We start from the raw sequence: 27,798 nt of genomic DNA on the forward strand, positions 1-27,798 counted from the left end.
GGGAAATCCAGGTGGAAAAAACGGGTTAATCTGCTATCATTAGCTTTCCATTAGCGTGGCATGGTTTGATTTATTACATCACCTAAAGAGCAGAGCTACTCAGAAGTGGATAACTCTAAAGTTTAATGGCCAGATTAACTAATGCTGATGCACAGAGGTTTAAATTAAACCTCTCTAAGCTATCTTGGGCCACTGCAGGATTCCACAGGAAGGATGCCTTTCAGACCTATTCTCTTCTAAAGTTATGTCCGGGCACCTTTGAATATCACTTTCCAAATGCTGTAAAGGAGGTGTGCTAAATTGCCTCAGATAAGGTTGCACGTAATTTTTTTTAAGTGTTTATTTTTCTTTTGAATTGCACAAGCTTCCTCAACAGAAAATATAGTTTCATGAAGATACTGAACATTGTGGCTTTGTTTTCCTTTGCTGTAGGATTTCACACACACTCTTCCAATAGTTGGGATTTTGTGGCTAATTTTATTCCTATTTGATTGTACAGACTTTTGATTCTGAATCATCCCTAATTTTAGATATGCCAAAGTCACCTGAAGTTTGCAGCTGCAAATTAATCTCCATCTCTTTCTTCTTTACAAACAAGGGTTTATTTGCATTTTCAGACTAAAGGCAACGCTGTTTTCTTGTTCTCTCTGCAGATATGTTAGTACAGGTCTGTTGCTTTTCTTCGCTTTTTTATTTCGAGTACGAAATGTCAGAAGTCCCCAAAAGCTACAGTACTCCCTTGGGTGCACAGTTATCTGAGCTAATACACAGATGATTTAGATAGTAATGAAATAATGATGTATAATGAGTGCATTTAGCATTTCATGCATGTAAAGGATCCCAGTAGCTCAAAGGCAGAATTGATCTTGATTTTCTTCTTTTACACTCTAGGAATAACCAAGCTATTACAATCTTATCCACCAACCTATGTAATGTAAAAATTTACTTGCATAGTCTTTCTCCCCCAACACATTCTCTTTTTTTCTGTCAAATGCATTGTTCATTATTAAAAGGGAACACCACAAAAGAAAATGACAAATTTCTGTCTTTTTTCATTAAGAAACATTTTATTATACCTAATGTATTTGCCTTCCTTTCTGCTGAAAAACTAGTATCCTGTATAGAGAGAACTGCTGTCAACTTTATCTACACTAAAATTCAGATTTTTCCATCCTTAGTAATTTTCAAGCTATCATTCAAATTGGGTACCTTAATATTTGAAGTATACCAAGTGTAATTTAGACAGTTGTTACGCTTTTGACTATTGAAATATATCAGGTTGGTCGTTTAATACCCTTTGGTTTCTAAAAAACTTTCTGTGCTATAGGTGAAAAATATTTAGTTGTAGAGCAGATTTGAAAGGCCAGATACAATAGGTTGTATGGATCACTAAATGCACAAAAGAAAGGACTTATTCTTTTTTCTTCATCCATCCAAATACCCTTTTAAGCCACAGAATATTTCATGTACAAAAAGTATGCAGGGTTTGGCCAGAATTTTGTCTCCCTCTCTCTCTCTCTGTAGATAAGCAATCATTCCTAAACTAACAATTTAAGACTCTGCCATCCAACTATGTCTTATATATCCCTTACAAATCTAACAAACATAAAATCTGACAAAAGATTGTGCACTGGTTGTGTTTTCTATTTTGTTGAAGAATGACCTCTATGCTTATGAAAAGAACTAAAATATCCATGAATGAACAGGGCAAAAAGGGATTGTTGAAAGAGGAAATTAAACCTCCTCCTGAAGGTTTTCTGTTTTGATCCAGACACTGACTAAATGTAGCAATAGCTCTGACTGGTGTAGAGTACCCCAAGTCCTCAATGAGAGCATCTCCAGCACTAACCATCTCTGGGTAACAATGGATATAGCTTAATCTGGTCCTTAAATCTGCAAGCATTTCCATGTAACTGGTTTGATTACTCAGGAACCCCAAGTCTTCAGTAATATTTGCCATTCTGGAGCTGTGATGGCAAGATTGCTGGCCTGCATCAGATAACCCAGAGATACTGTCTGGGGCAGTACTCACAGTAAACAAGATGAAAAGAAGAAAGGGAACTTCCTGTCTGCCTGCCCTGAGTTTGACTTCATTTTCAGTAACTCTTCAGCTCTGAAAGTTTAGAGTACTGTCAGGCCTTTTTTTTCGTCGACACACAAATCAGTAAACTACTCATACCTGTCAGAAATCACATGGAGTCAGTTAATTAGCTTCTGAGCTGACATGGAAGCAGTGCAGATCAGAGTCTAGCAAAACAGCTGGGGGTACCTTAACTAGTAATAAATAGGACTGTATTCCTTTCCTTCTACTCTGCTGTTACTCACACACTCTCTCTTCATAGTCCTTCTATATGATGGTGATGTACAAGTGAAAGAATAACCGTAAAGAAACATTTTACATTTATAAATGCAGGAATACTAAAAAAACTGGTAGGGGCCGTAGTGCTGCAGTAGATGAAGGTGAAGATCTAATGGAATATGCAATTAATATATGCAGCATCATTCTTTCATGTGAGAGCATCTGATTAGAAGGAAATGATTTATCCAGCATGGGAATTTGGAAGCTGTCCTGTTTATTGTCATACTGCTGCTGATCATGGGCAAACTTCAAAAGATAAAAGGTATGATTGTGTTTGTGATATGAAAAAATAGGTCAGTGATAGAGGTGATATGTTACCACCATCTATTCATTAAGGTTACTGTGTTAGCAAGTTTAACATACCTTGTCTCAATTAACTTTGACCAATTGCACATCCTCACCATCAGCAGAATAGAGCTGAATTTTAAGATGACATGGCCCACTCTGTTAGAACTAAATCAAAACCAAAAACACCCAAGCCAACAAAACCCATCTTCTTGGTTACCATTTAAAATAAATTAACCCCAAAAGTTTAATTCGCAGTCATTTTTGTTCATTAATTCCCCACAGGTTCTAACTTCAGTATCTCCTTTGCAATGTAGGTCATCGAGGAATATCTTGAGATCATCTTGTCCTCATTCTACAATAACTTAATAGTGATTTGAATTCTACAGGCACTATTTCAGATTGAAACAGTGCCTTGCAAATGGAAGAAGCTGTATCTCATGGCTCTTTTGCTAAAAGTTTGAGATATACAAGTCCCAGCCACAGGAAGCCACAGATCAGACAGCCCTGCACAGTAATTTGGTAAAACTACCAGAATTTTCACAGGAGAAAACAATGGTGCTCTCACACTCACAGAATTTATGACATGAGTAACCTTAATATAGAAATAGTATGAGAAATCTTTAGTTTTTGGTTTTGTTATGGGTTTTTTAGTATAGTAGTTTGTGAGTATAAAGTTGTTTGCTCTTTAGCAACTGATAGAGTTTAGAATTTTTTCCGTTCTTTCTCTAGGTCTCTTAAAAGGAATCCTCTCTTTGTTCAGTAATTGGTCATTAGTTATTTTGCAAAGAATTAGTAGATGGAGGATTTGAAGAGCTTCTTCCAGTGGCTGCCAAAAATAGTTTTTTTTGTGAAATGCCTCTAGTATTAGTGATGGCTTCTTTTCTTGAAAATTTTTGTGCAGATAATTTTATGGCTCTGACTATTCACAAATAGGGTATTTATGCTGCTCAGGACTGGGTACTTTGCTCTGTAGCAGATAATGAATTTATTCCTTTTAGCTTGTCATACAGAATAAAAGAAATTCCAGGAGGAGTTTGAATTTTTTCTGTTGTTCTGTGCCACTGGATTTGATGTATTTTATTTTTAAACTCAGATATTAGTATGATAATAAAAAGCAGGAAACATTTATATGAAATAATGAAGGCATAGACTAAATTATAAAGTAGTGGTTTTAATAATCTCTTGTTTATTTTTCCTGCAGTTTTATCTGCAACCCTTGGGATATTGACTATGTAAATACAGGATTAATGGTGTTTTATGACTTAAGTCTGTTTCTGCTCTGGCTGGGATTCTGCAGTTGCTCAGCAAAGCTCTAAGGTGCCAAGTAGTGCATTTCTGTGAAAGCCAGTGGGAACTGAGAGCTTCCTCTTCCTCCTGGAAATGAGGCATTAGAAGGACCTTCATCTTTTTTATGTTCATCTTTTCTTCCAGAGAAATTTATTATCATGTTACACTGTAACACCTCTGTGCTACACAGCAGTAGAAAAGAAAAAGATCACTGGTCCAGGCTTCAGGATATTTTGCTCATAGGAAGGAGGAAGCAAAAATTCCTCAGTACAAGTGCTAATGCTCAAGCCCCCTCAAACAATTTAACTTCTTAATCATACAGCTGACTGCCAAGTGCTCAATATTTCTCATAGGAATAGCAATTTCCTTATAAAATCAGGTTTCCCATTAGTAGATGCAACAAACTTGCTAACAGCATCCTTGGGAAAATGAGTAGATAACTACTGTAAAAATCTTCTTGTCCCTGATATTCTTTGTTCTAGACACGAACACAAAACTGGCACAGGCTGCCACGTGCTATTTTTGTTTCCTTGTTACTAAAGTTCACCTAAAACAGTGGCAATGTGATCGACAGCTGGATCACATTCAGCGTAAAAACCAGGCTGGGAAAAATCACATTTGTCAGTGTATAGCACTTGCTATCATGTTTCTGCTAGTTATGTTTTCATACAATACAAAATTTGACAAGAGTGCTGAAATGTCACAATAATTTCCCTGTTAGTCAAACCTAGATCTCAAGGTGACCAGAAATGAAACTGATGAGAAATTTATTCACTTTCATTAGCAATGAAAAGTGCACAGGGCATGCTGCAGCAGAGGTCTTTATTTGACACGATAGATGGTCATTATTGCGCTATGACAAGACTGTGGAAGTTATTGTGCGGACACGAGATGAATGGTTTCATTCCTCAGCCATTGCTACTACAAAAATCTGACACCCCAGTGTCATTTTGCTCCAAAGTCAAGAGGTTTGTCCAGTTTCAACATTCCCACATGATGTTTTGTGGCTCCATCACTGTCCACCACCCAATATAGCTTCTGCAGGGCAGTAGAGATGCTGTCAGGAATTGCTTATCGTGTCTTCTCTTCTCTAACGTACCCTTTCTCCCCACAGTCAAAGCACCTTAGTTCTCAAAGGACTTTGAGGTTTCCAGATTTCACAGACACTAATGGGGGAATATTTGATGAAGAAATTCTTGTCATTTTCAGGGAAGTGGGTAGGGGGAAGGTTCTTTTCAATAACTATTACTTTAACCATATTAAAAGAAAAAGGTTTATGTTTGGTTTTTTGTTTGTTTTTCTGCCTTCACCATCAAGGAAGGAGGCTGATGGGGTTTCATATTGGGCACTAAAGCATTGGTTTGCATATAGCCATATATATGCATAGTTGAAAACTGCAATATTAAAAATTGCAATTTGTTTTTAAAAACTTTGCTTTAAGACTTCCCCACCTTCTAGTATTCAGTATTCACAGACAGGAGCATGGAAAGTAAATATTATCTTCTTAGAATAGCTTCAAGTCCATTGTTTGTGAACTCAAACCAGCATACCTTTCCCATGTATTCAGCAGGGCTTTTGAAATTGGTCAGTTTACATACTATTTGGGAACTAGGTAGTTTTCCTTCCTGTTTACTGTCATCTTCACTCTATTTTTCCCACGGAAACATTGCTAGTTTCCACTAGTTAACTATTTGACCTAGGAATATTTTACTTAGAGTGGAAAAGAAAAGGGAGGGCGGGAGTAGAGAGGAAAGCACTGCTATTCATGTGCAAAACTATTTGGCAGGTATGCTTTAGGCCTAATTTCAGTACAAACCCTAAACCTGAAGTGTTAGTAGGGATTTTACAGGGTTAATTGACTATAAGAAAAGCTGGCAGTTTATCCAGTTAGTCACCCATTAGCCATAAGGAGAAACTGGAACTAAATTGCCCTTTATGATGTAGAAAAATAAAACCACATAGATAGCCATTGCCAGGAGGCAAATCAGAACTCATGCCAGCTGCAGAGCTGGAGTTCCCCTTGCAGAGGAGGTGTGGTCCCCAACTAAAGTTATTGGTGCAGGTCTTCAGTGAGGAAAGCAGGGTGAGTTTGTCCGGCTGCGTTTAAGGCTTGTCTGCCTGCTGAGGAACAGCACAGCACATCCTTGCAGCTCTTACCTACAGAGTGATGTGGTGCACTGGTAGAGGGCTTTGTCTTTATTCACAACACATTCAGTGTGTCTCGGCAGGGGAGGAAACAACACTGTCAGCCTGTACTCTGCATTCGTCTGCAGAATAAACTGAACTCTAACTCACCATTTAAGAGAAAGAAGGAAAGGTAAAGAGAGAAAGAGAGAGAAAGGGATTTGTTCTCTGCCTTATTCATATATTAGCTCTCTGTAAAGGCACAAAGCAGAAGGAGCAGCATCAGCAACCTTGCAAGCAGTGACTCTGTTTCCAATTAATATGGTCTGAGCTACTTTGATACTTACACATATCACACTTGAGCATTGCTGAAAACTGGATGTGCCAAGCACACCTTTGCTTCTGATTTATACATAAAGACTTGCATCTTTCACAGAACAAACCTTATCAGGAGAGACTCAACCAAGGCAGGTAAGAGATTTCTACATAAGTGTCACCTTCTACATTGATAACATATGTTAACAAATGCTACTTCTGACTACAGTACCTGGCTGTTGTTGAGCACTTGAAACTACTGTGTTTGTCCTTATGTCATGCTATCTTTAGGGAAGTTTAATCCCAAGAACATCTGCAGTATACTTTGAAGATGTATTTACTAATTTTCTTAAGCATTAAAAATCATAGCGAATTGTAAACCTTAAAAGTTAAGTTTTGAGTGAAGTAATATGTTCATTGAATGTGTTTTGAGATATATCTCTTGCTGTTTTTGTATGATGTTTAATAATCAATTTGTAGCATTAAAAATTAATTTCTTTACTGTTATGTTCTGATGCATAGGATTAGTGCACCAATTAGTCTAATAACTCATATTCCCAGGCAGCTCTAAATGATCTAGCTGAATAGTTTTAAGAGTTTAGTCATGCTTATCCAATTGGCAGAAATACAGTTTTGAGCTTTTGTACATGACATAAGTGAATTTTTTTTGTTATGGTCAAGTGAGTTGTTTTATCAACATGCAGTTCAGTAAAAGCATTGTCACAGGATGATAATATTACAAGTATAGTCTGTGTCCCACTATGTGAATCAAAACAAGACTTGGTTATAATTTAGTATTGTATAAATAACAACACTGCTGATTATTTGACCTGCTGGTTCCTGGCAGGTCAGATAATAACAAAGCACATTTTTGGGCAGAGAGTTAGAACCAGTCTTCTTTGCAATCTTGACACTGACTTGGAGAGAGAGAGGAACAAAAAAATATATTGACAAAGGTTTCATCTTTATGAAGTTTATAAGATTATAATTGTTTAGCTCTGGCCGTGTCTAATCCTGTGTAGTAGATCATATTTGGAACTCAGTGCTTAACATAAAGAATAGCCTAAATGAATCGCTTATATAGGATGAGAGCTAAGAAAACTGGAAGAGGATGGGTAATAAAACCTGCTCTAATGACACAACATTAAATTTAGACACAGCTTATTCTAGCAAGTACATAAATAAGCCTTTTCTCAAATACTTTTCAAATACTTGCTGCTGACCTGTAACCTTATTTTCCATTTCACCTGTTACCAGTCCTTTACCACAGAGTTATTCTTTCTAGTTATTTCATATATACAAGATTTTCAGTGCTAACAGAATAAGACTTTTGATGATACTTACATATTACTTCTAATTGAAGTGGAACTCAGACCAGCTCTTACAGGGCATGTGGTCTTGGCTTTTATCCAGTAGTGACTTATTGAAAGAATTTGAGGAGCTAAAAATGAACAATTCTCATTGCTTGTTCTGGATTTTCGTAACCTTTTTTCATTTGGATTATTTTGGTACTGAGAAGATGTGGCTACTCCATGTCGAAAATAAGCTGTTGCACGAAATAGTGTGAGTTTCCAGACCTGTAGGAAGCCAAAGACTTCCTTCAGAACTTTTTCACATGGCAAATAGGGTGTTGTTTTGTAGGGAGGAACATGCAGCTCTGCATTTCTGGGAGAAATGTTAAATCTGATTAACTCAAAGTAAATTAAATATCTGCTACAGTTTCCTATTACATTATTGCCGAAATTCTACAGGCTTCCAATTTTTATTTGTCCCAAAAGGGGGGGGGGGGGGGGGGGGGAAGGGAATAGTCAAAGGCTAAGAAGTTTGAATGTGCCTGATAGTTGTTTCTCACAATTTTAGATCTCTGGGCAGGAGATAGCTTTGCGGTACAGCCAATAAAATCTTTGATTAGATCCCTAGAGTGAAAGACATCAGTGTGGCTCCAGTGGCATTGAAGGAGAAACACCTGTTGAGGATCTGGCTTTTGGAGAGTCAGCAATATCCATATTGGGATGCTAATGCTGTCTGTGTGTTTGCCACAGGAGTTCTGGGGCTGTCTGGGTTGCACCACAGGGCTGGATGGACTGTGGTCTGGAAGGAGACTTGAGGCTGAGGATAACAGGGAGTAAATGAGGATCCTGGGATGGCAACCGTGAAGTGCATTTACACAGAACATCAGAACACTTTGAGTCATATTCTGAGCAACTTTCTTCCCTTCAGAAATTGGTAGAGAGAGACTGAGGAAGTTTGAAGGTACCTTACACAGCTACAACAATCTCAGGACTTTCATATGCCCCCAGAAGACGATCCCAGAATGAATGTAATGATACAGGCAGGCTGTGCCTCATGTCATTGCAGTAAAATGATGTCCAAGAAGTGAATCAGATTACTCTGTTGGAAATGCCACTTTGCTATGGAACTGTGCCTGTAGGAGAAATTTCTGGTTCATGGTTACTCCTGGAGCTTGTCTGCTGAGTGTCCTGATGGACAGAGCTAGGCCAGCACAAATCCTAATAAGGTCTTGGTATAGACACATTTGCACAGTGAGGAAAATTCTTATCTACTCTAAAGCCCTTTTCTCTCCTTAGCTTGAAAGCACTAGAACAGTGACTGCTTATGCCAGGTTATTGTCTCGCCCAAAATTTTATGGAAACATACAGAGACCTGTGGTTTGTACTGAATCTGATCAGATTTCCTTTTTTGTCACCCCCCTCTGTGGTCTCTTAGCACGGTGCAAGCAGTGTGTGTCTCCAAGTAGTTTTTGTGCCTTGAATGGGGAAATGAGCTATTCAGAATACTTTTTATCAGCCTTACACCAGCCAAGAAGCCCTTTTGCCTCATAGACAATGAGGACTTTTTTTGTTTTCCTTTGTCCACTCGTGGTAGGAATAATGTCTAATGTTGTAGCCTCTGAGGAAATGCACATTCCTCATCCCACCTCCATGAGTATACTGCTATTTGTTGCTGGCATTTTTCAAAGTGATGAGGTGCTTTGTTAGTAAACTGACACTTATTAGTTCCTGTCACTATAAGTTTTACACTGGACAGCTTGAGAATACTTTTTTTTTCTATACAGCCCAAGTCTGGAGGTTTTTCACCTGCATTTATGTAGAAAATACATTTATTTACTTGCATACCCAAATGAGCAGCTTATGTATACATAAAGAGTTAAGAAGCCCCTGGTATTTCTAATGCAGGCTTTTTACTGGGATAGTAAATATCTAAGTTTCCTGATCTGCTGCTTCTGTGATACACAAACCACTCTCATCTGTCTCATCTGTGGCCCTGTTTGTGGTGTTGCAGGCACTGTGCCTGGTACTGTGTGGTGTTTGGAGAGTTGCACCTCGTTCTTTGGGTGTACATTACCATGTATTTGCCTGTTCTATTGCTTCAAAGTTAGACAAGGGATAATAATAAAAGGTCCATACCATGCTCTGCGCTCCCTCGTTTCAAATTTTATGCCTGTCAGGAATATTTAAACAGTGAGGTCAATTGGAAAGCATGTCTATTCCAAAACCTATTTTATTTTCACCCAAAGGATTTCTGACTTAGGAAGCATTAATCTCCTATTTCATCATGAATTATATTCCTTCTTGAAGAAAAATACCTTTTAATTAACTCATATGTATTTCACAGAATGGATTAATTCAGCACCTTCAAAGCATAATTAATACAAATATCTAGGAAAGGGCAAACTCTGCTGCAGTCACCAGTGCTGATAATTGTTTTTGTAAAGACAAAGGATTTTCTTGAGAAACAGTGCATACAGCTTGCCTGAAGCATCAAATTCAGGAAAGTCTAAACTCGCAGGTTACATCTAAACTTTTTTCTAATGCAATACATTTCATTTATAGTTTTCTTGGAATTGCTTTCTTGTTTCCAGTATTGTGATGTTTTGGAATGCAATGATTCAATTTAGGCATGAAGGATGCTATTTATGTTGCTTACATTGGCTATTACTGCAAGCTGGCCCTGCAGTTCCTCCTCTTCTGTCAGTGGAGAGAGACATGCACCTCTAAAAGCCTAAAAGCTCTAAAAGTCTAGGATATTGTATGAAGAGACTTGGGAATAGACTCTCCAGTAACTGGAGATAACTACACAGGGCCTAGCTTGTAATCTTAGACAGCTGGGTTGAAGCAGTCAAAGTAGTAGTGCTACATGTAAGTACAAAGTGCTTGAGTCAGAACTAAAAATGCTGTGGTTGATGCAGATTCATAATTTCAACACATTTAGGTCCTCTTTCAGTGTATATCTGTATAGAAGCATGCTAGGAGTTAGAGCCAGGTTGAGCTGCAGTTTTGGCTGCAGGCTGCTCATGGTGGCATTAGGGAGGGTGAAATAGGTAAATGATGTTCCCTGACCTCAGCAAGATGCCGTGAGAACTGCTAGTCTGACAAAGCCCATAGTGAAAAGTATGCACTGAAGTGGACAGAAAAAGTTGAAAAGCACGGTGATACATGTTAATTCCAAGTCATTTCTGAATTTGTCTTGAAAAGCTGTATTCCAAAAAAGCTCAGGTCTTTCTCTCTAATTTTACAATAGGAACTCTCTGGTGTTCAAACAGTTCACTAAAAAAGGAGATGGAATATGTTACCTCTGAGTTCCTTCACTGATGTTCTAATTGCTTTTTATTATCCAGTTAATAATGTGGATCTGCAGTGCACGATGCACACAGTTATGAAGTATTCATTCTGCACCCTTTGATAGCCCCAAAGATGTAGGTGGAGCAAGTATTGTGATATGTGTTAGACATAATCAGTGTGAGGATATAAAAAATGCATTAGTCAGGCACACAAAAATCAAGAGTTTCGGGTGGTACACAGAAGATTTTTATTCAAAAATACTGAATTTTGCATGGTTCTCCATGTCTTTTTTGGTTTTGTTATTTGCCTTTTGAGCATTTCTACATAACTGCTTCAACCAGGAACGTTTGTTTGTTCTTATTTACAAAAGTACTCTTTTCATGCAATCACAGACTTCAAGGAGGTGAGACTTTGAACCCCGCCACTAATGCTGTGAAATAGAACTTGCTGTACAGACTGTTGTCTATATCTACAGAGAAGATTTAGACCAGTTTTACTGTTAGAGTTCTTAGTGGGTATAGCCAGTGAAATCCTGTAATTTTTTTTTTTGTTAGAGTTTCAGTCCATCCTAGACCATATGTTTTAGTTAACCTTATCATCTAAAAGAATAATTAAATTTGATCAATGTGTAGATGTGATAGCAATGAGTAAGCTATAAAAAAATCATTGGTGGGTGATAGAAAAGCTTCACTTTGATTCGGGAACATAGGAAAGTGGTGAGAAGTGTCCATGTTGCACAAGCACTCACAGAACTTCTTTCCTCATTTAGTTCTTCCAGTTGGCTGTTGTCTGCTTTTAAGACCAATGTTGGCTAGAGCTTTATATTTTTGTTTATCATTGTCTCTGCATTTGTGACATTTTAGAAAAAAAGGTTTGCAAATTACCTGTTTGCATTTTCCTTTATTCTGTGCAGGAAAATAATACTTAGGTTAAGGTTGTTTTGTAACTGATAGACTCCCAATTAATTAGTTGCTGTTACCAAATATGTATATTAGGAATAAAAATGATAGGGTTCCTACAGGAACATTGATTGAATACGTGACAGACAGGAAGGACTCCTGTGTGTTACTGAATGTAAGCCTGAATGTTCAGGTGACACAGAATCAGAACAGTGGATTTCCACAGCACCCATTCCCAGTCTCATATAGGAAAATCCTTCAGGGGGTTGTGAGGACAAAACACTGCAGTGCCTGAAGGCTCACTTGAGATCACAGTTACCCACTAAAAGAAGACCTACACTGTCTTTAATTTCTAGAATAAAATAATTTAAAAAGTCCTCTAGTCAGATAGGCATGCATCTTTTAAAATTAATTTCTTTTGATAAATTGAGATTTTAAATAATAATTAAGTATTGATTGTATACAGATGGCACTGTAATAGTAGTCAAACTTTTAATAAGTGCAGACCCGGCTGAGCTCTGAAACTACAAACTCTCTTGCAATAGACCCAGATAACTGCTCATTTACAGTGTATTCCATAAACTTTCCAAACATAACTTTCATATGATATTTTATCATAATGCATTAAACATACACAGTCCAATCTTCATCAGTCCTCTGTTAATACTCATAACTCATAAATGTTGATTTATTTTCAGTAGGAAACATGTGGTTGGTCCAGATGTTCAAACAAAATTACTCCCAACAGGCTGACAACGTAGGTTAATTCAAGAATGGATAGGTCTAAATTTGTGTAGAACAAAATTTGCCATAATTAAAAATAAGGATGAAGTATAAGAAAGGCAGAAAAATGTGAAAAAAAAATGGAAAATTTGTTTTATTTCTAACTTTTATGTGTGAGAAACCTATTACGTGGCTTCTCTACATTATAGACATATAAAATAAATTGTAATTTATTTAATGAAACTGATAAAGTAAAGAAACAGAATATATTTGTAATATCAATAGTCAACTAAATTCTACTTTCTTTTGCTTCATTCAGAAAGGAAAGTCAGGATTCATCTAATTGCCATTAAATGATCTTTAATTGTTGGGTTAATGCTACTTGTAGTTGTTGTATTTTGTTTAACTTCCTATCTTGGATGACTATCTCTAACACCAAGCAGTTTCATCTAGCATCTTTATTTGATTATTTAAAAACCTGTTGTATAATCTCTTTACCTAGCAGCCACAGATCGGGGACGGGCTGCGTGTAGAAAGGTTTCTTGCTGCAAAGTTTCATCTGCATTTTTTCTTAAAGCTGTCTAGGCAAACCTGGAGAAAAGGAGGATCTTTTCTGTTACAAAGGGTGGGGTTTGATACTGCCTGATTAACAAGAATTTATTTATTCTTTGAGTTATATTGTTTTGAGACCAGCATTTTCTTCTGGCAGCTCTGGGCTGCAGCATTGTCTTCCTCAGAGCTAATAAATTTTGTTACTAAGTATCCCATTAAAAAATAATCTTCATTTTTGTGGATCCACATTTGGTATTCTCAAACTGACATGACAAGATGTTCATAGTGATTGGCTATTTAAGTTCTGGTTTAAGTGATTGGTTTAAGTGATTGGTTATATAAGTTCTTCTCTATTCTGTGACACCAATCTTCTAATATGGGAGATACCACTCACTTTGTGAGGAGAGTTTCTTGTACCATTGAAATCAAGAAGAAATTTTATGCTCAGCATGTTTCAGGAGTTGGCAATACATACAGCAAATACCTTGATTATTTATAAATAAGAGGTTACAATAAAAATGAGCTCAAATTATCTTTGCATTATATTCTTTCCTTATCCTTATGTACAATGTGGTAAGTAGTAGCTCATATACACTGTTGTGATATTTTCTTTTTTTTTTCATAGAGACAGAGGATTTGAACAAAATATTTTTTTAAAACCCTCCATAGAAGGGGTTTTTTTTCTGCACCTCATATGTGAGATGTTAGAACAACTTTCAGTTATAGATCAGGCATGCCCACAATGCTAGCATCATTTTATTGTTTGCTTTCATGAGACGTCTCTGGGTATCAAGATCTGTTTTCTTCTTATGGGAAATTCATTTAAAAGTTGTCCAAGTTTCACTTAGTTTCAGTAAGCAAACAGACAAATTGGTGAAGACAAGGTAATAATTATCTGCAGCTTTGAACTGAAGCAGATCTTCAGGTACAGGTACAGCTATGCCAGTTAGGGAACCCGATTGCTTTGTGAATGTGGAGGGAGCACAGTGCTCTGGGAAGGTGGTCTGTAGAACTGGAGAATGCTGGCTGCAACCAGCCTGTGCACATAACCAATTTCTTCTCTGTCACTTTTCATTTGCATCCTTTGTACATCCTGTTGTCCTTCCTACCAAGTTTATGACCAGCTGCCACTAACCCTTACACTGTCCTGATGACATCCTTTGCTAGAAAACAAGGTCACACTAAATGTCACATTCACACATAGTTTAAGTGCAGTAGAGCTTCTCTTGGGTTTAGCATTTAATTAAAATTTAAGAAGAGATAGTGGGGTATTCACTGGCAGGCTCAAATGAGTATTATGAACAGACAAGTGCTTATTGGCACCTTGACAGGTGCACACACACACACATGTAGGTTTCCTCAAGGTAATTTTAGCCTTAGTCTCATTTTCATTGTGATATGTTTTAAGCAGATGTAAAAGTACAATGTTCCTCTTGCAAACTGCAAATGTTAAAGGTCAGTGTAGAAAGTCAAGCCATTTTCAACAGCTGGTGATCTTAGGAATTGCTGATGACATTTTACAGTTGTGGAGTAGTAAGGGATTCAATAATTCCTTTTCATTGTTCTTCTGAAAGGCAAGTCTTTCATATTGCAGGGTAGTCCCAAATTATTATCAGAGTATAATTCTAGAGAGGAAAAGAAAAGGTAGGAGGAACATGATAAATGTAGTATTTTTAAAGCAAATGAAAAGGATTTGATTTTTTAAAAAAAATTATGAGAGAGTCTAGGGAGGTTGAGTTTGGATTAACCAAGACAGGAAGTCAAGGAAATAAAGCTTAACTGAAATATTTTACTTGTAAACTATTCTAAGTATAAATAGTTTTTAGTTTCAAATATGACTGTGTACACCTGTAGTTTGGAAAAGGTAAATGGAAAAGATAATAAAGGTGATGTTTTTACTTTGATAAAAGAAATGTGTCTGGCATTTGCAATTAAGATTCTTATCTTTGGGTTTCTGGAGAACGTTGAAGTGCTCTTAAAAGTCAAAGTAGTGGTTGTATTTATGTATAATGGGTTTATCTCATTCAGGCCCATGAAATTGTAAACTTGGGATGCAGTAACATCTGCTCTCGAGTCATTACCGTATAACTCTGCAGACCTCTCTGTAAAGCTGTTCATATAAACACCTTATGGAGTGATGCATGGCTCTGCTTTGGGAATAGATCTGAGGGAATAGGTACAATGGCCAGGCAGTCCCAGTCACACTGTGTCCTGCTGGGAATGGCTGCAGCCAGCTGTGGCAGCGTGTGGAAGAACAGAGAAGGGCACACAAGCGATACTGTTGTGTATGTGGTCTGTGTGCTACTGAGAAGAGTTCAAATTTAAATGTACAAGTGTCTGATGATAAGAAAAAGCGGTTTTTAAAATCCCAAATCTTCTAAATACAGGAATTACTATTTGTACAATTTAAATTGCAGTCTACAATAGAATTTAAGTGCGTATGTTTCATTGCTTAGCTAAATATTTGGGATGATGCTTTCTTCGGATAGAATAACCTGTCAGAGAAGCCATGTAAACATTTAGAATTTACATTAATTATTCACTATGCCTTTAATAACCTCAGATATACTCAGAAGCAACTACATCAAACCATGGTTCCATTTTTCCTTGCTCGGTTCCTCTGCTGGAGTGTGTTGGGGGGATGCACTGACAGTCTCAGTGCCATTCCATGCTGTGTACACCTGATCACAGACACTGCAATGTACCTGCACACAAACACTTGAAGGTGGCAGCCTTCTTGCATGGCTGCTGGGGGTGTTTGTATGGTTTTAGTAATGACTAGAAAGCACAAGTAAGTAAAAAATTGTACCTACAGTATCCATGGGTAATATGATAGAAAGGACAAAGTACTTTCAAAACTTAAATCTGAGTTACTGGGAAAAAGAAGCTGTCAGACAGAATAGGAGAAACACGTTTGTATGGGATTTTGTGGAAGCATGCCACAAAATCATTGAATTCTGAATGCTGTAGCTGGGCCTGTCTTGTTCTAGGTGTCTGTTGGATCTCTGAAGGACATTTCATTAGAAGAGCTGCCCACATTTTGTCTCTGCATGTTTGCTTTTGTGATTTTCACTGGGAAAAATTAATGTGCACGTATCTAGGTGAACAGTACTTCAATGCAAAATTCTGTGGCTCGTCATGAAAGGAATTAAGGATATACAGGGTCCTGACAGATGTGAATCATAAATACCTTTTGTCTATGAAATCTACTCTCAGTGTGTCCATTGGTTATAAAAAGTCTGAGTGACTTTGATTTAAAATGCAATTCCAGCTTTTCTCAAGGGATAGTCAGAAGAATGGCGCCAAGAATACCACATGCAAACCAAAAGAGTAATTTCATTTACCAGTCTGTTCATCACAACTGTCATTTTCTTCATAATTAAAATCTGATCTCTGAAAAACAAGCAGCTTCTGAAGATCAGCAATACTGCACTTTCCTAGATTGTGTCATTCAGAATAAAAGTCGGTTGAAATGTCTGCCCTGAGTTATGATTTGTTTAAGAGAATGCTATTCCTGGCTTCTGTGATTTAATGTGGTTAGCCTTTCAGAAAATGAAAGCTATATTTTAATAGCTCAAAAACATGGTATGTGATGTGTGGGACATACACAGTATAATTATGGAACTAATGAGGGGTGGCTTACCAATGTGATTGGTGAAGATCTGCTCCAGTAGCTCCTGTTAATGAACTGTCTGTCTATGCCAATGCTAAGCTTGGAAGGGTTTATGTACTGGATGGTTGGTTAGATTGGAATGAGAATCTTGTCACGATCCCATAAATGAACTGGGTTTTATGGCAGTTATACCTCCCTTCAAAACTAACTTGACTGAAAATCTATCTACTAATTCTTCCCTGAACGTTAAAACCCATCTCACATTACTTTGTGGTAACTCTCAGTATTAACACAAGTAAAGCCTCAGCTGTGTCAGAGGAACCAAGAACAGAGCCATATTCCTGCTCCAGGCTGTGGCTGCCCAGGACTGTGTGCACTGACACAGTGGAGCTGCTGATGTACCTGCAGATGACAGGAACAGAAGCGGGGCAAGCCAGAGTTCGAGCTGTGCTGTGTCTGTGCAGAAGTGTTTCCAGGGAACACAGAGGCTGTGATGAAGCATTACCAAATCACTTGGCTTTGGGGAAACTTGACTGTAATTTCTTTCTAACTCCAGCAGTTGGTCATTCTGCTTTCTCATCTCACACTTCTGCAGCCCTATTGATCTCTCTAACTCCAGGTTAGCTGTTAGCAGCTGTTAGATATTTCACCTATTTTCACCTACTACAGTTATAGGCCCCTGATTATCATTTACAACTTCAAACATCACTAATGATTATGCAGATCCAGTGTGTGCCTTGGCAAACAGAATGCAAATTTTATGGTAAAAATAATGTAGCAGATTGCATAATGTATGAAAAATTTAGGAACATTAAATGGATTTTATATGGAAACTAATATGAAATAAAACTATAATCTGTAAGTAGTTTTTAAGCCATTATGTTGCTCTTGAATACACATACATTGTGTATCCTAAAATGTCTTAGCAATGAAGGTGCTAGAAACTTCTGTACAGATGGTCCTGAAAAGAAGATATCCACCTGAAGGTTCTTTCATCCGTAGGGCACAGCTGGGTCTTTCACCACAGAGAATGACGTGGGAAGTAACTTAAGTAGGTGGGATAAACCCATGCCTTGATAGTTTCTTTGGCATCAACAGTAAGTGACTACAAAACTGAAATCATCAACTTTAGCTTAGATGCTTTTCTTCACAACTGTGAGTGTTTAAATGCAATAATTATTATTTTGTTAAATGAAAGCCTTAACAGGATTTATTTCTCTTGTGAAGTTTCAGTTTTGCGATAAATATTAATATGTTTGACTTAAAGGGTAAATAAATGAAAGAATTTGGCATTCTAATCTGAGGATATACTATTTTTAAGGAAAATTAAAAGGCAATTGGATTGCAAAAAAACCATTCTAGTTACTCACTAATGCAATTGCATGCAATATTCTTCCTTCCCTACTGAAAGAGATGTATGTTACTCATTAAGTAAGAACCTTTCTTATCACTAAAGAGAAGAGCGTCCACCGAAACTTAAAGACTGGTTAATTTGCTTACTTTAGTTGGATTTTATCTGGGGTCCTTTTTATTTTTGCATTTGTGATCCATCAAAAATTGCAGGTTTCTTTTGTTGTTCTGAGAACCAGTTTGAAAAATGTGGCTGGAGTCAAGACACTGGAAGTAATCAAATACTGACAACAAAAACCCCACTGTAACTGAAAATTAATGGATAGATACCGTTTACTGGTGTTTTTTCAACAGGGGAAAAAGGATAAGGTACTTGAATGGTTATCTCACATTCTGGATGCTCCATTCCAAGCCAGAATTGAGAAGTGCTGGCAAAGGAGAGCACGGGTGCTTCTGGTGCCAGTCCTGCTCCTGACACAGCAGTGTGCTACATCTCCCTCCTCACGGGCCCAGATTCTGTTATCTGATCAAGGCACAGCTCTCCCCCCCACTGCTGTATGCTGTTAGGTGTGCAGGGGGGGTTGTTTCTCTCACTGGTGTCTCATTCCTGTGCAGGCTGCCAGGGTAAAGCCCATGCATCACATTACAGGCTCCTAATCCTTTGCATTTTGGGCTCTTAGTAAGAGAGGTAATGTATAGGTTTATTTTTTTTAATGTTTTAAATACAAGTGGATTTGAAGTATATAGAACTTTCTTAAGAAGAAAAGATTATTGATAATAATTTTGAATGCATTTTTCTCATTTGGTCTTACTTCACCCAAAAGAGAAAAATTTTGAGGAGTTTTTCTACATGAAAAATAATTTATTGATAGGTTATGCTCCTTCCCTACGCTGCTTTATTCTAGCCCTCTTCCTAGGCTGGTTGTCCCCCATCTGATTTTGTCTTCTTGGCACTTCCCTCATGCTTCCAAACCTGAGGCTTTGGCTTTCTGCTGCTTGAGAGATTTGCAGTTGTGGATGTTGTGCATTACAAAACAGGCAGATGTTCCCAGGGAGGCTTCTCCATCCTCAAGTGTCACTGGCTCCATTCCCTGTGTACCCCTTCCACGCATCTTTTGGAGGTTGTTGTCCCCCTTGCCCTTTCTGCAGGAGTCCCTGTCTGATTGAGGTGACTGTCTTACTGAGACAGGTGAGGGACTGAGTTTTCAAAAGCAATGGCCTTAGAGAGGCCAAGCCAACCAGCAGGTTTTTCATACATTATAGTCACTGTTATTTCAAGGAAAAAAATCCCCAAACCATCCAAAGCTGATTATATTTTTCCTCAAAGGTAGCAGTCATTAACATTGAAATGAGGTGAATGACTCATACCATCAAATGTTATTTGAGAGGGTCCTCTCCTCTGGGCTGTGCTGCACAAGTGCTGTGCAGCAGCACTGCTGGTGATGCCTCTTAAAGCATTCCCCATTTAAACCAGGCTTTGTCAGCTCCTTCTTGGCTTGCACATTGTTTTACCAGCAACTCTTGCAGTGCAGCAAAAGCAGCATGTGAAACTGAAGTGATTTACACAAAGATACTCATCCAGAGGTTCTTAGTTGAAGCAATATGCTGAAGAATTGCATCTGGGCAAATATGATCATGTTCTGCCATTTTTAATAGGGAGAACGGTATAGTGATTTTAATAAGTTTTATTTTACTTTCTGCTGAGGGAAACAAGGAAGCTGGGGAAGCTTAATTGCTCTAAAGTAGGAAATATGCACATGTATGAATTGCCAGACACAGTTCACTGTAAGTAGTTTACTTGTCTAACTTGATGTCTACGTTTTTTTAGGTTTCTTTACCTTGTATCTTTGCTTCCTTCTCTGGATAATACTGTTTTGCCTTTGAGTAGATGAGCTAACCTCTTGTCCTTGTAACAGTGATAAAAAGATTTATCATTTAAAAAAATGAGTACAAACGAATGTAGCTCATAATTTTAATCATAGGTCAGGTCATCAGATCTGCCATATTTTGGCACAGTCATATGCCACTTAAACCTAAATGGTTCCTCTGTGAATTAATAAATGTACTTGCTAGTTTGTATGAAGGCAAAAATCTGTTGAATGTTCTTATCCAATCACATGAATTTTTATCTTGAATTATTGCTAGACGTTTGACAGTGACTGATTTGATTGACCTGGTTTCATTAATCACAGGGAGAGTTAAACATTTCTGGGAGTTTGGCTGGCATAGGTTTTGTTCTAGAATGGCAGATGAGCAAAAGACCCAATATCATCCCTTCTTTTTGCTTCACTGGACTGTTGAAGTAGCACCAAAATCTTTTCAGATTCTATTTAGAATCTAGCTTACTGGAGCCTTCAGGAATTCCCTGAGAAATTCTTACTCTAATGGCCTTTCACTGCAGAGAATTCTGCACCAGGTATGCCATGAATGGGCACAAGCAGTCTTTTTATTACCCTGATAGTTCGCCTTCACTGTCTAGACTGGTTGTAGCTGCAGTGTGTCCCTGGCTTTGAAATTGATGGCTTGCTGAAGACAAAAGCTGTGTAACATAGATGACTATTTTGTAGCAATTCAATTCAAACTGTTAATGATACATGGAGTCCAATTCAACATAATGTTTAAGACTAATTTCACATGTGCTTAAGCCTTGGCATAAAATCAGGCACATGCTTAAATGCTTTCCTTAATTAAAGCTTTATATTAGGACTTGCAAAATACTTTTACTACTTTTCTTTGGATTTATGAGCTTTTTTTTTTTCAGTTTGGCACAGAGTAAGGTTAAAATATTGCAAATGAAGTAAAATAGTTGGAAATGGGGACACCAGGCTGGCAAGCACACATTCATTAAAAACAGATTAGCTATAAACAGACTCTGATAATCCTGCAATCAAGACTTGATACACAAACTCATGGAAATGCTAAACATGTGCTGTAAATAAATAGATGATTAATTTCCTTTATTCTAATACGTGGGCTTTAGTAAGAAATTAGAGTTCCCCTAAAAGATCATTTTCTTATTATTTAATGATTGTACCTCCTTTGCAGCTGCAGAGTCTGTAGGAAATAAAGAGATAATTAGCAGTCTGGAGATAGAGCTGGTCCCCTGAGAAAGGGAACTTCACACCACAGTCTCAGGTCTGTTAGCAAATGCTGCAGCAATTGACAGCTATTGAAGCTGAGGAAGAGAACATTCCTTTGGTCCCCTTTATTCCTGAAGTCTTTCTGGAGGAATAGTGGCAACACATGAGACAAGTAGAGATCTATATACAGCAAGGATTGATACCTCATGTCACAACGGGATTTTTTTGGCTTCCTTCTTAATAAATTTGATTAAGTTTCTCCAGAAGTATCTGGGGTGGAATGAAAATGGGGAGGAGTGTTTTGTATGAGAGATTTGAAAAGATTCATTACTGGGGATTATGCTTAATGAAACACATCCTGAGTGTGAGGCCATGTGGCTGGTGTGCTTAATACGTACAAATTAAATCTTCTCCTGGAAATATAGTAATAAAAATCAATGAATTAAACATCAGGACCAAGAAATGTTTGCTTATTAATACAAAGTAACACTGTTTAGAGAATTCCAATTTACTGAACACAAATGTTGCCTGTAAAATAATTAGAAAAAAAATTAGCATCCAACAGAATATCAAATGTATTAAATATCAAAGTTTAATAAAGATTTAAAGCCCCAGTAAAAGTTAGGTAAAAGGATTAGCGGAGGGAAATGCTAGACAGTTTTATGGTATTTTATGCAGCTAAACTCTGGAAAAAGAAACTTATTTTTTAAAATCAGTGTTCTAAAACTACATATCAAGGGAAAGAAAGCATTGCTCTTTAGGTGTTATACATTTATACACTTGATTTTTAATTTTTTAAAAAGGCCTCGTGAATAATATTCTCAGTGGGAACTCTGGAAAGTCATAGTGCTACAGGCAAAACTCTAGTTCAGTAGCAAGTTTGAAGAGTAGAATGCATGGGAAGAGGGAAATTGTTGGGAATACCCCATCACACAAACTTGCTGCCTTCACACTGACAGCTGTAGAGACTGTGCTCTTGCCATCAGACCTTATCAGGGCAACTTCAACAGTCACTGATATGGAAGATGTTATTGATAAAACAGTGTGTTAGGAATTTTTTTTTTTTTATTGGAAGTAAACCTAGTGCCCTGAGTCTTATCTGAATGGCTTGTGTACCACACTGCACAGGGTAGAATTAGCTGGATGCTGATGCAATGGGTTTCTTTTCAGATGTTGGGTGTTGCCTGTGTTACCTTCGTGTTTCTGCAGTCAGTATGCTGGGGAACTCCTCGGTGGGAGCATCTGGTACTACACTTCAAATGTGAGAAAGGATGAGAATACATCACACCTCTGTTTGCTCCTGCTTCTTTTCAGAGGATCTTTCATTGCTGCCTCCTCATTATCTCTGACTAAATGCATTGTACTTAATCTTCTTTTCTCTGTGAACATGTTCCTTTCTGTATCATGGCCAGTACAGATGGTTCTGGCATGGCAGGCACATGGGGCAGTAGAGCAGCTCCTGGGCTGTCTGTGCCAGTGCTGGGTCACTGGAAGTCCTTATACCACATTTTTATTGCCCTTAGTACATACACTGACTGGTGCTGTTACTCCTACACTGTTGGCATTTTTCTGTTTGCCACATGGACCTTAAGAATAAATACTGATTGACTTCTTGCTTTTGACCCCTCAGGGAAGTGATGCAACAAATCTTTTTTTTTCTGACGTCTCACTTGTCTTTGGCTGTGTTTAGAGAAATTCAAAATAGCAATATCTGTATGTTCTTGAAAATGTGAGCAGTTGGACGATGGACCTTTTGTTATAATTTTTTATTAAGGATACATTATGTTGCTTTTTCTCTTAGATCTTTCACAGACTTGGAAGTCAAAAATGTGGGTCTGACCAAGCCTTGATTGTCCCTGAAGGCAAAAGCTGGGGAAGTGTTATAATAGTCACTGGATAATGTAATCACTATCTCTGAATTGCTGGCATAGTGTTGTTACAGAAATGATTAGTAAAATTGGAACCAGGCAGGAGGCATTGCAAGGAAGAACAGAAATGTAATTCTTGACAGAAAGGCATAGAAATAAAGCCAGAGATTAAACAGTGATTGGGAAGAGGACTCTGAGGACAAAGAAGTATCAGAATATTAAGTCTAGCATGAGAAGAGTACCAGGAAGTTAGAACGTGGAGAAGAGAGGTGTGAAGAACAGAATTATGTGCTACAGAAGGACAAAGAACTCAGAGTATATTAAAAATGCTGATACAAAGCATCCTCTGAGCAGTGTTCCATCTACTTTTATAAAATTTTAATTTTTCTTTTTTTAGTCTTAAAAGCACTGTAACTTTTGGAGTTAATATAGCATATAAGTATAGAAGTTCACGATCTAAAAATCCATAACCATTCTAACTTTTCAGCCCTTAGAAGCTTTAATCAGCATTTACCAGTAAGTAAAGCTAATTTTGTCCCCTTAATAGAATGGATGATATAATAAAGTTCCTTGGGGAGGTAGTTACTAAAATTCGAAGCTGTACCAGCAAAACTCAAATAGAAAGAATTAATTTAGACTCAGTCAGGACAGTGCCATAGTATGAACTGTGTATCTTGGCAAGGTTTTGTGGATGGGAATAGGTAGCAAGAAATTGGCCCTAAAACAGCACTGCCAGCTCTGAAAAGTCCCCTGACAGGGGTTTAGGAAAATGAGAATGTGTTGCTGGCAGGAACACTCATCAAAATGGAATTAAGGTGCATTGTTATAAGAATAGGAAATGAGCTTGTGAAAGAAGCACCCCCGGAGTTTCACCCCAGTGCTGTGCTGTTTACAGACACAGAGAAGCAGCAAATGAAGTTCCAAAAGTTGTCCAAGTGCCAACTCTATTATTTTCTAACTATGTTTGACATAGCAGCCTTTTGATTAAACCTCCCATATCAGGTCCCAAATACTTGCATTAAATCTTTGTTTCCATCCCTATTTCCCAGACCTATCTCCTCATTGTTCACTTTGGAAACATCAGCTTTTTGAGCAAGTAATTATGAAGTCGGGAAAAGTATTTGGAGTCCACTTTTCTAAAAAATCAAAATACTCTGGCCTCACACTATTGAAGAATAAATGGTTTAAATTGTAAATTTATGTTAATTTAATTTTTTTAGTACCTACATTAGCACAATTAGCACAATAGACATTACTGATGACCACTTCTTATGTTATTAAGATTTTTTATGCATTTAAAGGTGAAAAAAAAAAAGTTTCCTTATTTTTGTCACAATTAATAACACGTATGCTATAAGCATGAATTTTTATACTGGAAGAAAATGGAACTTTGAAAATATGTTCAGAAGACTGACTCAGGATATTCCCTGTGTTCATTAGCATTCTTAATTTAACTGTCTTAGGAGAACTAAATATATGGGCTGCATAAATAAATAAATGCATGTTGTAGAGTTGATACACTGTCACTTTGTACTTGTTTCTCTCACTGGGCTTAAACACCCTGAAGTCATCAGAAAGAATTCAAATTTACATACCCCAGCTAGGCAGCCCAATTTACTTGAAATATTCCTGAAAGGATTCTGTTCACTCTCTTTTCTGACCTGGATTCTTTGCATTGTTGTGAAAGGAAATGAGTGGTCTGAAAAAAGAGGGTTTTGATCTGCAGTTGTACATTGTCTGTATTAAGCTTAATACCCTAAATGCCCACCAGCTTTTTCACTGGTGAAGTTACTGTAAGGTTTAGTGACACACAATTCTTGTTTTCTTTGCTGTACAGGAGGATGGCAGTGCAAAACAGAAACATCAGTCTTTTAATTTGTTTTTCTGCAAGTGTGACCCCATTGCAGAGGGTGAAGCAGCTGGGACTACTTTATTTCACTCTCCCCCTTTCTCTAGAGCATCTCTAGCCTCTGGGATCTGAGAATGCTGGCAGGGTACAAAGCTAATTTTCTCACCATTGTAATGCAGTTATTTTGCTACATTTCTACTTCCAAAGTGTGTAAGGGGTTGCACATGTCAGCCTGAAGTTTTCTGTCAGGGACAATGAGTTCTGTGTATGTGTGTGTGTGTGTGTGTGTGTGTGTGTGTATGCATGTTCCATTTATTCTTCCCCTTCCATATACAGGGCTGGGAGAAAAAGGAAGAAATTTGTCTGGTTTTAAAGGCTGACAAAGATAATTCAGGGTTATATTTCAAGCTAGCGAAATTTAGATTTCTCTTGCTCTGATTCCCATACTGATCCCTGAAGTTTTAATTACTGAGTTTCTAGCACAGGGGTTGTACTTTCATTTCCCAGCCTGCCAGAGGCTGGCCCTGTAACTTTGGCTGAAACAGGTAAATGAGATAAATGCAGTTCCATGCTGTCAGTGATTTTTTTTTTTTTCTTTTCAAATGTTCCAGTTGACGAACACATGTAACTTCTATTGTGGTTTTCCCTTTTCACAGTGTTCCAGAAATGGTAATTTTTGCAACATTCATCACTACTTTGAACTCATTTGTGAGAGTTTTTTGTCAGCCCTAATAATATCAGAAAGACTTATAAGCTGTGTTTTCTAGGTGTTTGTGCAAAATAAATGGGAGATCTGAGTATAAAGCAGGAGGAGATGAAGAAACTTCAAAGGACAGAAGTGAAGTGATCATTATCACACTTCCTTTGAAACTGTGGAGTTTAAAGTTGAAGCCAGATTCAAACAATCGAAAATACTCTTAGGGCAATAGAAGTTATTGTGCTTCACAAAATTGTGCTCTGTGATGTATCTTCTTTGAATTACCTTAAAGGTTAGCAAAGACTTCTTGTGTCCACCCTTCTTGAACAGGAAAATGCAGGTCTGCTGAAAGTATTAATTACTCTTAGTGAAAGATGCAGAGCTAGTGAAAATATTAATTAACCTTTGAAATAAAAAGGTTTTGTGCCATCTTGTTAACACCTTTTTTTTTTTTTTGAGTACTGTGCTTCCTTTCTAGGTTTTTATGGTGTTTGATCAGATGTTGCCACAACTTTTGTATAATAGTGAACGTCAGTCAGTAGCCTGTGTCACCTTTGCAGGCTCTGAATTTCCATAGAATAAAATTAGGCTAGATAATGGCTGGTGACTGTGAAGTTTACTGGGCTTTCTTTTCTGTTTATAAACTGTCATAGCCCAGTTTTAAAATAAATAAATGAAAGAAACAAAGGAACTACAGTAATCTGCACAGGTTATTAAGTAGGTCCACTGACATTTAAGGGTCTGTATTTCAATTTTCTCTTGCATTTTCAAGGGATAAAGGAAAAATCTCCAAAATGCAAACAATTTAGAGACTCGGTCTGATTCTGTTAGAATATCTCTGTTATCTGTCATGCAAAGAACCACCAATTCATCACCCAAAAGCTTTTGAATTGAATGGCACCACTGTCATATGTCAATTATATTGTTTTATCTTTTATTGACACTAAGGTGTAATTGTTCTTTGGTTAATGCTCTCAGAATAACAGCAGTGCATTCCCTAATGGGGAGTCTGTATCCCAATCTCTTTCTTCTTCCCCATCTCTGGAGAGATGGTTGGTCAGAAATCTGTCTTTGGGAAGAAAGCTGAGCAGCTTCAGCTAAGTAGAGCAGGGTAGAATCAAGTCTTCCTATCTAGAGTAACTTTCAGGATTAGGACTTGGAGGGAGTTATTAATTAATGATATAATGGAAATATGAATGACAGGTTACACTGTGCCAGTGCATGGGACTGCACATGGAGAAAAAGGTCAAATGTAACTTTTCTAAGTGTGTTGACAGCTGTGGAACTAAAGGGCATTATTCCATAATAATAAGAAAAATGCCATTTTAAGGATTTTTGGACATTGGGGGTTTTTTTTATTTCTATGAAGACAGGTGTTCCTTAAAGGAAGAATAGAACCAGTTCTCAGTTGGGATTTACAAAGTACTTAAAAAATGAAACTGTACTCTCATCAGGCACTTTCCATGTATTGAGCTATAAAGAAGTGGCAAAAAAAATGATGACACTTAAAAATTGCTGCTTCAGCTCTAGTGAGACATTATATTTTAGCTGATAAGTGCCAGGAATAATGTTTTGCATAAATATTCCACAATATTGAACATATTTCGTGTCTATAATTAGAGCTTTGATTTACTCACAGACAGAATTAATTAGGGAGTAACAGCTGTACTGTAATTCTTCTATTATAACCCAATCTCATTTCTTCTTCCTCTTGTTAAAATCAAAGGTATACAAATATTTCTTTAACCTTCCTTAATACACTGTAAAAATAATCTGTTTAGAACAGAAACATCCTGGTATTAAGCACAAGAACTGTTCTGCTGTCCAAATTTAATTTTATACTTAATTTACACTCTATAGGGTCTATTCCAAGACTGCTAAAACTCTTCAGGGAGGAAAGATATGGAAAGAAGGTGCCTGACCTGTTTGAAGCACAATTGAATGAAACACAGTAAATCCTGTGGCTATGCCTTGCCACTTTCCTGCAATAGGTTTGGGATAAGGAGAGAGGAAGGAGCCTTGCTGTAAGATCTTCCTTTCAAGTGTATTCATGCAATATGCAGTAGATTTTTTTATATCATTCACAAACAAATGTTCCATTTAAAAATGGGAGTTGATCAGTGTAAAAGCTGAGGTAAAAGAGCCAAATATGAGAACAAGAGCTACTGTAAGTCACCTGATCTGTTTCTTAGAGCTTCCCCTTGTGCCAGC

The sequence above is a fragment of the Aphelocoma coerulescens genome, chromosome 13 (assembly GCF_041296385.1).
Source record: "Aphelocoma coerulescens isolate FSJ_1873_10779 chromosome 13, UR_Acoe_1.0, whole genome shotgun sequence".
NCBI classification, from domain to species: domain Eukaryota; kingdom Metazoa; phylum Chordata; class Aves; order Passeriformes; family Corvidae; genus Aphelocoma; species Aphelocoma coerulescens.